Below are 12,795 nucleotides of genomic sequence, written 5' to 3' on the forward strand. Positions count from 1 at the left end.
TCCTCCAAATTGTTGTCCAGCAGGGTGGTGGGAGTGATGTGGGCCTGGCCCAGGGGAGGGATGATGGCGAAAGGGGACATGGAAGTGGGGACGCCATTCAAAGTGCTCCCACGTCTCACCTGTCGGCCGCCCCTCTCAACCAGTACCCACATAGACTCATTTGTGAGCCATGCTTGAAGCTCAACGGAGGCTAGCCTTCTCTCCATCGCAGACATTCCCGCTCTTACCTATCTCAGGCAGTTGCCCATGTCCCTGCGACACTATGTCAGACAGTTGCTTACATCCCTGTGACAGTATCTCTCCAGGAGGCCGAGTCTGCCCCTGCACAGGTGCAGGTGGAGCAGTGTTTGAAGGGGTCCTTACAGGTTCCAAAGCCCAGAGGGCGTAGGCCCAAAGCATCTCATGAACATGAGCAACCTGCCACTACCTCTGCTGCAGCCACAGGGGATGCACCACGTAGAAGTAGTTGTAAGAGAAAGGCGAAGGTTTTGTGAGCATGAAGGGTATGCACAAGGGCGTTTGACAGATTGTCATGTTTTTCTTTTATATTTGCTTTTTGTTAAAGTCATATTAAATGTTATCATTCTCACCACTTCTGCCATGTCTTGCCCATTTTTGCCTGGCATTTGTGATAGGGCCCTTTCATGAGGTTCATCATGAACAGCGACACTTGATGCCACCCATTGGGTCACTTTACAGTGGGTGTATGTGTAGTTGCAGGACTGTTTTGTGCAGGGGGTGGGTGGGTGGCCTGGTGTGAGGACTGGAATCTTCACACTTTCTGATGTTAGGAGAACTGTTCACATATCAGTGACTCCCTGGCCTCACGAGCAGCCAGGTGAGCCGTTGCTCTGGCCATGGGCTTCTCCTCCTCCTCCTCAATGTGGGTGGCAGATGTGGATGGGGCCTCATCAAGCGATGCCCCTCTCTGTTGTGCCATGTTGTGCAGGGCACAACGGCCCTTTAGCATGCTCAATTGTAGACCTGGCTGCTGGCTGAAACACGTCTGGTAGAACATGGAGTGTTTCCCACAGCACGGGAAACACATTGAGGATGTTTCAAAATCGGACCCCTGCCTCAATGTGGACAAGTATTTGTCAAGTACTTCAAGTATCTAAATAATTCACTTAACTATCATCCTGCCGGCTTTAATTGCTGGTGGGACTTCAGCATTCGGGAGGTGCACGCGCACCCAGATGCGTCAATGGGGAACCCAGAAGTCTGCGTATTGGAGCCAGGTTCCAAACCCGCTCAGGATTTCCATGATTTTCAGAGTCCCCCCGCCCCCAACGCACCCGCTAATTCACTGGAAAATCGAGCCAATGATTGCAAAGTGACCAAAGTTGGGAACTATATATTCCAGGGTACATGACATTTAGAAAAGACAGGCAGAATGGAAAAGGAGGGTGTGTAGCCCTAATAATAAAGGATAATATAAGGACAGTGGTGAGAAAGGATCTTGGCTCGGAAGATCAGGAAGTAGAATCAGTCTGGGTGGAAATAAGAAATAACAAGGGGCAGAAAACTCTGGTGGGAGTAGTTTATAGGCCCCCTAATAGTAGGTATAGTTGGACAGAGTATTAATCATGAAATAATAGGAGCTTGTAACAAAGGTAATGCAGTAATCATGGGAAATTTAATCTTCATACAGACTGGGCAAATCAAATTGGCAAAGGTAGTCTGGAGGACGAGTTCATGGAATGCATTCGAGAAGGTTTCCTAGAGCAATACGTCATGGAACCAACCAGGGAACAGACTATTTTGGATCTTATCTTGTGTAATGAGACAGGGTTAATTAGTAATCTCACAGTAAAGGATCCTCTGGAGAAGAGTGATCATAATATGATAGAATTTCACATTGAGTTTGAGAGTCACATACTTAAGTCAGAAAATAGAGTTTTAAACTTAAATAAAGCCAATTACACAGGTATGAGGGGTGAGTTGGCTAAGGTAGATTGGGAAATTAGATTAAAGGGTATGACGGTTGATAAACTATGGCAAACATTCAAAGAAATATTTCAATATTCTCAACAAATACACATTCCATTGAGAAATAAAAACTCCACGGGAAAAGTGATCTATCCATGGCTAGCTAAAGAAGTTAAGGGTAATATTAGATTAAAAGAAGAGGCCTATAATGTGGTGATGAAGAGTAATAAGCCTAAGGATTGGGAGTTTTAATAACCAGCAAAGGATGACCAAAAAAATGATAAAAAGGGAGAAAATAGAATATGAAAGTAAACTAGCAAGAAATATAAAAACAGATTGTAAGAGCTTCAACAAGTATGTTAAAAGGAAGAAAGTGGCAAAAGTAAACATTGGTCCCGTACAGACTGAGCCAGGAGAACTTATAATGGGCAATCAGGAAGTGGCAGATGCATTAAACAAATATTTTGTATCTGTCTCCACAGTAGAAGACATAAAAAGTATACCAGAAAAAGTGGGGAACCAAGGGGCTAATGAGAGTGAGGAACTTAAAGTATCTGATAACAGGAGAGAAAAAGTACTGGAGAAGGTAATGGGATTAAAAGCCAGTAAGTCCCCTGGACCTGATGGCCTACATCTGACGGTTTTGAAAGAGGTGGCTGCAGAGATAGTGGATGCTTTGGTTATAATCTTCCAAAGTTCCCTGGATTCTAGCGGATTGGAAGGTAGAAAATGGAACCCTTCTATACAAGAAAGGAGGGAGAGAGAAAACAGGCCAATTAGCCTGACATCAGTCATCGGGAAAATGCTGGAATCCATTATTAAGGAAGTGGTAACAGGGCACTTAGAATATCATGATATGATTAGGCACAGTCATCATGATTTTATGAAAGGGAAGTCGTGTTTGACAAATTTATTACAGTTTTTTGAGGATGTAACTAGCAGGGTAGATAAGGGGGAACCAGTAGATGTAGTATATTCGGATTTTCAAAAGGCATTCGATAAGGTGCCACATGTTACGCAAGATAAGGGCGCATGGGGCTGGGGGTAATATATTAGCATGGATAGAGGATTGGTTAAAGGTCAGAAAGCAAAGAGTAGGGATAAACGGGTCATTTTCAGGTTGGTAGGCTGTAACTAGTGGGGTGCCACAAGGATCGGTGCTTGGGCCTCAGCTATTTACAATCTATATTAATTGCTTAGATGAAGGGACCGAGTGTAATGTATTCAAATTTGCAGATGATACGAAGCTAGGTGGGAAAGTAAGTTGCGAGGAGGACACACAGAGTCTCCAAAGGGATAGAGTCAGGTTCAGTGAGTGGGCAAGAAGGTGGCAGATGAAGTATAATGTGGGGAAATGTGAGGTTATTCACTTTGGTAGGAAGAATAGAAAAACAGAATATTTTTTAAATGGTGAGAAACTAGTAAATGTTGGTGTTCAGAGAGACTTGGGTGTCCTCGTACAAGAAGCACAAAAAGTTAGCATGCAGATAGAGCAAGTAATTAGGAAAGATTGGAGTACAAGAGTAAGGACGTCTTACTACAATTGTACAGGGCTTTGGTGAGACCTCACCTGGAGTACTGCGTACAGTTTTGGTCTCCTTATCTAAGGAAGGATATACTTGCCTTAGAAGCAGTGCAGTGAAGGTTCATTGGATTAATTCCTGGAATGAAGGGTTGTCCTATGAGGAGAGGTTGAGTAGAATGGGCCTATACTCTCTGGAGTTTAGAAGACTGAGAGGTGATCTCATTGAAACATATAAGATTCTGAGGACTTGACAGGGTAGATGCTGAGAGGTTGTTTCCCCCGGCTGGAAAGTCTAAAACTAGAGGCCATAGACATAGGATTAAGACTGAGATGAGGAGGAATTTCTTCATTCAGAGGGTTGTGAATCTTTGGAATTCTCTACTTAAGAGGGTTGTGGATGCTGAGTCGTTGAGTATATTCAAGGCTGAGATCATTAGATTTTTAGACTCTAGGGGAATCAAGGGATATGGGGATCGGGCAGGGAAGTGGAGTTGAGGTAGAAGATCAGCCATCATCTGATTGAATGGTGGAGCAGGCTCGAGGCATTGTATGGCCTACTCCTGCTTCTATTTCTTATGTTCTTATTAGTACTTTTTGAAGTGTAGTCACAGTTGTAATGTAGGAAACACAGCAGCCAATTTGTGCACAGCAAGGTCCCACAAACAGCAATGAAATAAATGATCAGATCATCTGTTTTCGGTGCAGCACTCCCTCATTACTGGACAGAAGTGTCAGCTTAGATTATTTGCTCAAGTCTCTGGAGTGGGGATTGAATCCACAACCTTCTCACTCAGAGACGAGATTGCTACCACTGAACCAAGGCTATACTAGACTCTGTTATGCCACCATAAGACTTCACTCCAGTCTTCAAAACCAGTGAAGTTTCACAGTAGACCTTGTTTAAAGTTTAAACTAGGAAGCAACTTCAATTACACAAAGAAACAAGTGAATAGGCTTGCAGTAATGGCTTTATATTTATAGTAGAAAGTCATATCCAACTCAAGTAGATAAAATAATTTTTTAAAACTACACCTCTAAGAACTAACCTAATCTTTTAGAAGTGATTTAAGTATGTACAGTCTTTCACCTTTACCTTTCAGGAATATCAGCCTGCCTCTTCTGAGCTCTTCATGCTACCTCTGCTCATGAGATTCTCCAACTAGCTGTTTTTCTCATTAGAATCTTCCAACTATTTTCATTAAGAGAGCCTCCAACTGCTTATTACTAATCAGAATCACACTGTTTTTTGTCAATATCCTGGAAAAAGATTCCAGGGACATCCATAATTTTGAATATCTAACCTCTCAAATTCAAAAAGAAACTGTCAGTGAAATACAAACTGAACCAATCACAGTGTTCATTATCATCTCACTGACATGTTCCATGCACTTGGCCACATCTGTCAAACATTATAATAAATTAGCACTGTGCAAAACTCACATAAGCACCTCTACTATGACCAGTCTAAACTGCTCACATCTCTCATACCAGTCTACGGTATAGCTTCTGATTGACATTGGAAGTTTAGTATCTAGGGAGTAGAGGAGGGACATAAGAGAGGGAAGGGGGAGTAGGAGGAAAGAGAAGAAGGGAGGATGGAGAGCTCAATAGTTGCACCAACCAGACTAATCAAGGGCGACACACATCACTGCAGGTCACCAGTCTACTTGCCTTTGCATCTTCTTCCACAGTGTAAACTTCTGACACTGCTCTAGCTTATAGCAGTTGCACTGATGCAAAGCTCAAACTGGCAGCCATTAAGCTTCTATCATGAAAAATAATAACTAAACCACTGGGTGAAAATGCAATCAACTGTGTACAAATTAAAGAGTGCTTAGAACTGACACCACCACATTGACCTGTTTACCAACTATTATTTCATCGCTTGCAAACAAGAAAACAGATCACTTTAATTTCCTGTTTCAAGTGAACAGTGATTAATGTGCGTGTCCCTCCAGGGCCATATCGAACAGAAGTTTTCCAAATCCTGCTTTTCATTTCCCATTTGTTTGATCGATGTGCAATTAATTTAATTGTAAACAATTTTACAACACCAAGTTATAGTCCAACAATTTTATTTTAAAATTCACAAGCTTTCGGAGGCTTCCTCCTTCCTCAGGTGAATGTCAATTAATTTAAAGCAAATGGACACAGAATGTCTCAAAATGGAGATTGCAAGTTCTTCTGCACTTCTATTTCCTGGAAAGTGGAGGGAAAGAGAGAGAGAGAGGGGGGAGGGAAAGAGGATGAAAAGAGAGAGGGGGAAAGTGAAGGGAAAGAGAGAGGGGAAAATGGACGGAAAGAGAGGAGAGAAATGTGAAGGGAAAGAGAGAGGGTGGTGAAAGTGGAGGGAAAGAGAGTAAGGGGGGAAAGCGGTGGTAAAGAAAGAGAAAGAGGAAAGGGAGGAGAATGTGGAGGGAATGAGAGAGAGGGGGGAAATTGGAGGGAAAGAGAGTGGGGGGGAAAGCAGTGGGAAAGAGAAAGAGAGAGGGGAAAGTGGAGGGAATGAGAGAGAGGGAGGAAAGTGGAGGGAAAGAGAGAAAAGGTGAAAGTGGAGGGAAAGAGTGGGGAAAGTGGAGGGAATGAGAGAGAGGGGGAAAGTGGAGGGAAAGAGAGGGGGAAAGTGGAAGGAAAGAGAGAGGGGGAAAGTGGAGGGAAAGAGTGGGGAAAGTGGAGGGAATGAGAGAGAGGGGAAAAGTAGAGGGAAAGAAAGGGATAAAGTGGAAGGAAAGAGAGAGGGGAAAAGTGGAGGGAAAGAGAGGGGAAAGTGGAAGGAAAGAGAGAGGGTGAAAGTGGAGGGAGAGAGAGCGAGGGGGAAAGTGGTGGGAGAGAGAGCAAGGGGGAAACTGAGGGAGAGAGAGGGAAAGGGCAGGGGAAGAGAAAGAGATAAAGTGAACAGGCTTCCTGCACAGGCTAAGGAGAGCACGTAGTAAAACAGCTTCTCTCTTCTATTGTCTATTGTTAACTGTGTGATCTACATGCCATTAGTTTTCATTTGAAAGTTCTACCTCCTCATTAAGCCGCGCTCATCTTGCAACATCCAACCAAAGGCAAATATCGTAAAGCGATCAGATTAATGGTTTGAAAAACTTCCATTCCTGCAAATTTTTCTTATCCATTGATGTGCAGGTAACCGGACGTGACAAGAAAGTGAAACTAACATGTGTGGGACCCAATATTTTGCACAGAAAATTGGGCAATTTTATCAACAGTTATTGGGGTTTATTAAAGGCAATTAAAATGGGCACTGCTTTCATGAAAAAGTGTTTGGCAATATTTTGATTCTAGTTCTGGAGAAGGGGAAGGACAGCTCGTTAGAGGGAGGCCTAATCTCCAACCAACACCCCTATCTTGCATGGTTCTGCTCCAGCAGATCAGCCTCACTGAATTTGATTTGGTGTAGATAATAGCGCATGTCATCGAAGTGTGTTCTTGTAGACAATCGCCAAAAACATCGACAATACTTTATCTTAGATCTTTTAAGAACTTGAAACAAAGATATCACACATTTCAGAGTACAACTGTTTCCTCAAACACAAACATCCAAAGGAGAAAGAGTTCGACATTTGACCCCACTACATGACTCATAATGTCTTATCCAATAATATTGGGTTGCTGTATTGTCATTGTAGACATATTAGGGGATAAAGATATTGAAATACACTGTTCAAAGTCATATTAAAGGGAGAAAGGCATCTTGAGTATTCTACAATCAATGGCAGGGCTGCTCATGAGCTTTTTCTGAATGCCTGCTGAGAATCACAGGGGATCGGGGGGCATGTTTGAAGTATTCCCAAGGCCTCGTTACAAGTACTGCTGATGTAAAGTGACACCTGCAAGATTCAGCCACTACCAGGACTCCATTCAGTTGTGAGCAATCCAATATTGGATTCAAGTAACACTGAAGAAACTGGTGCAATGTTGCTCCTCAACCACTAGATGTCTCCAGCGCACGGGGCAATTATGAAAAGATATAAACCCAGAGATTACCGTTGATGATGTCAGCAGATGGACAGTTAACATGTTCACGTAATCTTCCCTGGTCCACCTTTTTAATGGTAGCATTAACTTGTTTAAAATAAAGGCGTTAATGCTGCTTTAAAATCTCATTGAGAGGAATGCCATATGAATGTCCGCCTACTAACAGCAGCAGCACTTTCTGGGTTTATATCTTTTCATATTTGCAAAGTGTGTTGAAGACATCTCGGGCCAGGGTAGCAACACTGCACCGACTTGGTCTTATCCAGGTTCAATTTTCATTTCCTTTTCGTAGGCTCCGCTTAGTAAGGACACTAATGACGCCTATTGGTGAAACATTGATATTACACCAGTTTCAACTTCTATTACATTGGCAGACTGTCCAGTTGGCACACCTTGGATTATTTCTATGGTTTCCATTCAAAATGTCAACCGTCCACTGGATGTTTGGACAAATGGCTCAACAAAGATGCTCTCCGCCATCCAGCTGTGTGAGAATGAGCCGAGAGGATCTCACCCATTGGCATTGGATGGGCTGCTTTCCAGTACAGGAAACCTTCTGTATCTCTCCATCCTTATACTTCTTTCCATACAACAATGGTTTTCCTCTACTGAAAGCGGAATATTATCATCCAAGGCAAGTCATCCATCAAACAAGACACCTCCCATTATAGAGATCAGGTGACACTGGTGCAAATTACTGCCACTTGGTTCAAGCAAATTAGGCCCATTATAGAGATTCTTAAGTGAAAAAATATTAACAACTATTTCACAAAATCTGCACCTTGGATTGAAGACTCTGAGTTAAGAGAGTATGGGACAGTCGCAACCCAGACCATAGTGAGCACTGGTCCACAATACACGCTAGTGTGCCCAGTTCACTCATAAAACATTGAGGAGCGGCCGATGTACAAAGTGGAAGTCTCACGCTGATGCTAGTTGGGGTGTTCTTCTGAGGTTGTGGTCCAGGTACATTGTTGAGGCCAAACAGAAAGAGTTTTATCCCTACCTCTAATCCCAGGAACGCTTGGCGCTGACGCTGAGTACAAACTGCTTTTAAGTGCCAGCCGTGGCTCAGTGGCAGCACTCGCACCGCTGAGTCAAAAGGTTGTAAGTTCAAGTCCCACACCAGAGACTTGAGTACGAAATCCAGGCTGACGCTCCATCGTAATACTGAGGGAGTGCTGCACTGTCAGAGGTGCCGGTTTTCGGATGAGACATTAAACCGAGGCCCCGTCTGCCCTCTCAGGTGGACTTAAAGTATCCCATGGCACTATTTTGAAGAAGAGCAGGGGAATTCTGACGAATACTTCTCTCTCAACCGACATCATTAAAACAGATTATCTGGTCATTATCTCATTGCTGTTTGTGGGACCTTGCTGTGGGCAAATTAGCTGTCATGTTTCCGACATTACAACAGTGACTACACTTCAAAAGTACTTCATTGGCTGTAAAGCTCTTTGAGATGTCCTGAGGTCGTGAAAGGCGCTATATAAATGCAAGTTCTTTCTTTTTTGTTTTTTCCCCAGAACCCATCCACCTCCCCTCCCCCCAAAAAACGCAACAGGTTACTTTCATATTCCCCACATACTTTCATCAACAACAGCAACTTACATTTAAAAAGCACCTTTAACGTAACAAAACGTCCCAAGGCTTTAATAAACAGAGTTTGACACCGGACCAAATAATGAGGTATTAGAACAGGTGACCAAAAGCTTGGTCAAAAAGGTAGGTTTTAAGGAGCGTTTTAAAGGAGAAGAGAGGTGGCGAAGTGGAGAGGTTTAGGGAGGGAATTCCAGAGCTTAGGACCTAGGCAGCTGAAGGCACGGCCACCAATGACGGAGCGATTAAAATAGAGGATGCGCAAGAGGCAAGAATTGGAGGAGCGCAGAGATTTCGGAGGGTTGTCGGGCTGGAGGAGGTTACAGAGATAGGAGGGGTGAAGCCATGGAGGGATTTGAAAACGAGGATGAGGATTTTAAAATCGATGTGTTGCCAGACCAGGAGTCAATGTAGGTCAGCGAGCACAGGGATGATGGGAGAACGGGACTTGTTGCGAGTTAGGATACGGGCAGCAGAGTTTTGGATGAGCTCAAGTTTCTGGAGGGCGGGAGATGGGAGGCCGGCCCGGAGAGCATTAGGAGGTTCACGTCATGCATATGGTGCCCTGTTATTTTTAACGTGTACGTGGGTCATTGCAAAAACAGAGTGATGTGCAGGGTCGAGATGGAAACCGACTCCCATCTGTCCACCTCACTGGTGGCACAGGGATTCGAAAGCAATGACAATTACACACAATGCAGCAGAGCAAAGCAGATTTCCTCTTCAAAACAATCTGGACGTTTTGACTCACGCTGGCAGGTGGTGGTGATAATTAGTCATTTGTTCTTGAAGTGTTACAGCTGTGGCATCTGCCTTTAATCAATAACATTATTACACATCATTTGTGATGGAAAGTGTCGTCGATAGTGCTATCAAGCGGCACTTACTCACAAATAACCTGCTCACCAATACTCAATTTCGGCTTCCGCCAGGACCACTCGGCTCCAGACCTCATTACAACCTTGGTCCAAACATGGACAAAAGAGCTGAATTCCAGAGGTGAGGTGAGAGTGACTGCCCTTGACATCAAGGCAGCATTTGACCGAGTGTGGCACCAAGGAGCCCTAGTAAAATTGAAGTCAATGGGAATCAGGAGAAAAACTCTCCAGTGGCTGGAGTCATACCTAGCACAAAGGAAGATGGCAGTGGTTGTTGGAGGCCAATCATCTCAGCCCCAGGACATTGCTGCAGGAGTTCCTCAGGGCAGTGTCCTAGGCCCAACCATCTTCAGCTGCTTCACCAATGACCTTCCCTCCATCATAAGGTCAGAAATGGGGATGTTCGCTGATGATTGCACAGTGTTCAGTTCCATTCGCAACCCCTCAGATAATGAAGCAGTCCATGCCCACATGCAGCAAGACCCGGACAACATCCAGGCTTGGGCTCATAAGTAGCAAGTAACATTCGCGCCAGACAATGACCATCTCCAACAAGAGAGAGTCTAACCAATGGCATTACCATCGCCGAATTCCCCACCATCAACATCCTGGGGGTCACCATTGACCAGAAACTTAACTGGACCAGCCACATAAATACTGTGCCACAGCAGTTCAGAGGCTGGGTATTCTGCGGCAAGTGACTCACCTCCTGACTCCCCAAAGCCTTTACACCATCTACAAGGCACAAGTCAGGAGTGTGATGGAATACTCTCCACTTGCCTGGATCAGTGCAGCTCCAACAACACTCAAGAAGCTCGACACCATCCAGGACAAAGCAGCCCGCTTGATTGGCACCTCATTCACCACCTTAAACATTCACTCCCTTCACCACCGCCGCACTGTGGCTGCAGTGTGTACCATCTACAAGATGCACTGCAGCAGCTCGCCAAGGCTTCTTCGACAGCACCTCCCAAACCCGCGACCTCTACCACCTAGAAGGACAAGGGCAACAGGCACATGGGAACAGCACCACCTGCACGTTCCCCTCCAAGTCACACACCTGACTTGGAAATATATCGCCGTTCCTTCATCGTTGCTGGGTCAAAATCCTGCAACTCCCTTCCTAACAGCACTTTGGGAGAACCTTCACCACGTGGACTGCAGCGGTTCAAGAAGGCAGCTCACCACCACCTTCTCAAGAGCAATTAGGGATGGGCAATAAATGCCGGCCTTGCCAGCAACGCCCACATCCCATGAACAAAAAAAAACAACAGATAATCCACCAGCTCAATCCGACAATTATTCCCAGGCACCTATTTCTCTGTGTTGTGCCCTGAACTCTGATCAATTAAAGTGAATTATTTTTCATTTTTCCGTCACAAAGCATACCTCAAATTCCGACCCATTGCCATTCCCGACACGTAAGGCTTCCTGATCCCAGGGACTTAAGTCAGCTTGACATGAATTTGCACTTTTGCAGACAAAACAAGTAGTGCTCATTATAAATTATGTTGCCAGTCATTGCTCGCATATTAAAACATCACAACAAAACAAACTTGGGTTTCCACTCAGAGCTTCACTCATATTGTAAAGCAGTTACCTGCCATAAATGAACCGTATATAAACACAACTCGATCGAGAAAACATGAGGATTGATATTTTCCAACAGCAGAATCAATTCTCTCAATTTTAAAATGTATAGGTAACTACGGGGCTATCCAAATACAGAACGGGATCCTCTGTGGGAGAGGAATGGTCGAGGAACCAGAAAGGCACAGTGGGCCCGATTTTAACTCCTGGCAGAAACCAGGTGGGGGCGGGCAGTTAAAATGAGGGCAGTCACTTACCCCCTTTGTTCCCACCTCATTCCCGCCGTGTCCCAATCTTAACCTGCTCTTTTGAGCAGCGGAGTCCTCTTGAAATATACAGATCAGGTCCAATTATTTCATAGGGACGCGCTCCACTATGTTAGTCGAGGGCTTCAGCAGGGGGGAGCAGTGGCGGCTTCCCCGACAGGCCAGATCTGCCGGGAGGTGGATTGAGCCCCAGAAAAGGCCCAGGCAGGTAAGCAATTAAATTTAATTCTAGGTTCCCTTGTGGACCAGGCCTCTGGCCTGCTTGACGAAGCCTTGGGCCTCCTTTGGCCTGGGCTTCCTCCCCTCCCCACAATCACATCCAAAGCCCCCCTCAGCACATACCTGGGTCCCCGGTTGGAGCCTCCTGCCACCGAATTCCCCCTCCTGCCCGCAGGCCGGGTAGTGGATCAGACAAGTCAGCCAGAACAATTTATGACAGTGAAGCCTGGCCATTAAAATCGGTTGGGCCTCCACATCCCCGAACTCCCCGGGTTCGCACCACCCCACACCCCCCCCAACTTCGGGCCTCACACGCACCATACCCACCCCCACTGTAAAAATCAGGGCCAGTGAGTCAGTAACACTGTCCTTCCACATTCAGTTCAAATCCAGCCCAACCTGGAGGCCGAAGTATGCCCTCTCTGCTGACAGTAGGAAAGAATTTTGGGTCACCTCGAACGGTGACCTGCTGCTGAACAGCAATCTCACTCATACGTAGGGTCGCCAACTCTGGTTGGATCTATTCTGGAGATTTCATCACATGACCTCCCGCCTCCAACTGCCCCGACCCCACGCTCCCGCCATTGGTCACCTGACATGCCAATCCTCACAGGCACCGCCTTCCTGCGCTAATTAGAAAGAAAACTCTTCGTTACCCGGATGGATGATTCTTGACTGTCAGCCAAATAGTTTTTTTTTCACATCTTCAATATTTTTATAACTAATGGTTCCAGGGGTGAGGGATTTCAGCTACATGGACAGACTGGAGAAGCTGGGGTTGTTCTCCTTAGAGCAGAGAAGGTTAAGA

The sequence above is a fragment of the Heptranchias perlo genome, chromosome 19, assembly GCF_035084215.1.
Source record: "Heptranchias perlo isolate sHepPer1 chromosome 19, sHepPer1.hap1, whole genome shotgun sequence".
In the NCBI taxonomy this organism is placed as follows: Eukaryota; Metazoa; Chordata; class Chondrichthyes; order Hexanchiformes; family Hexanchidae; genus Heptranchias; species Heptranchias perlo.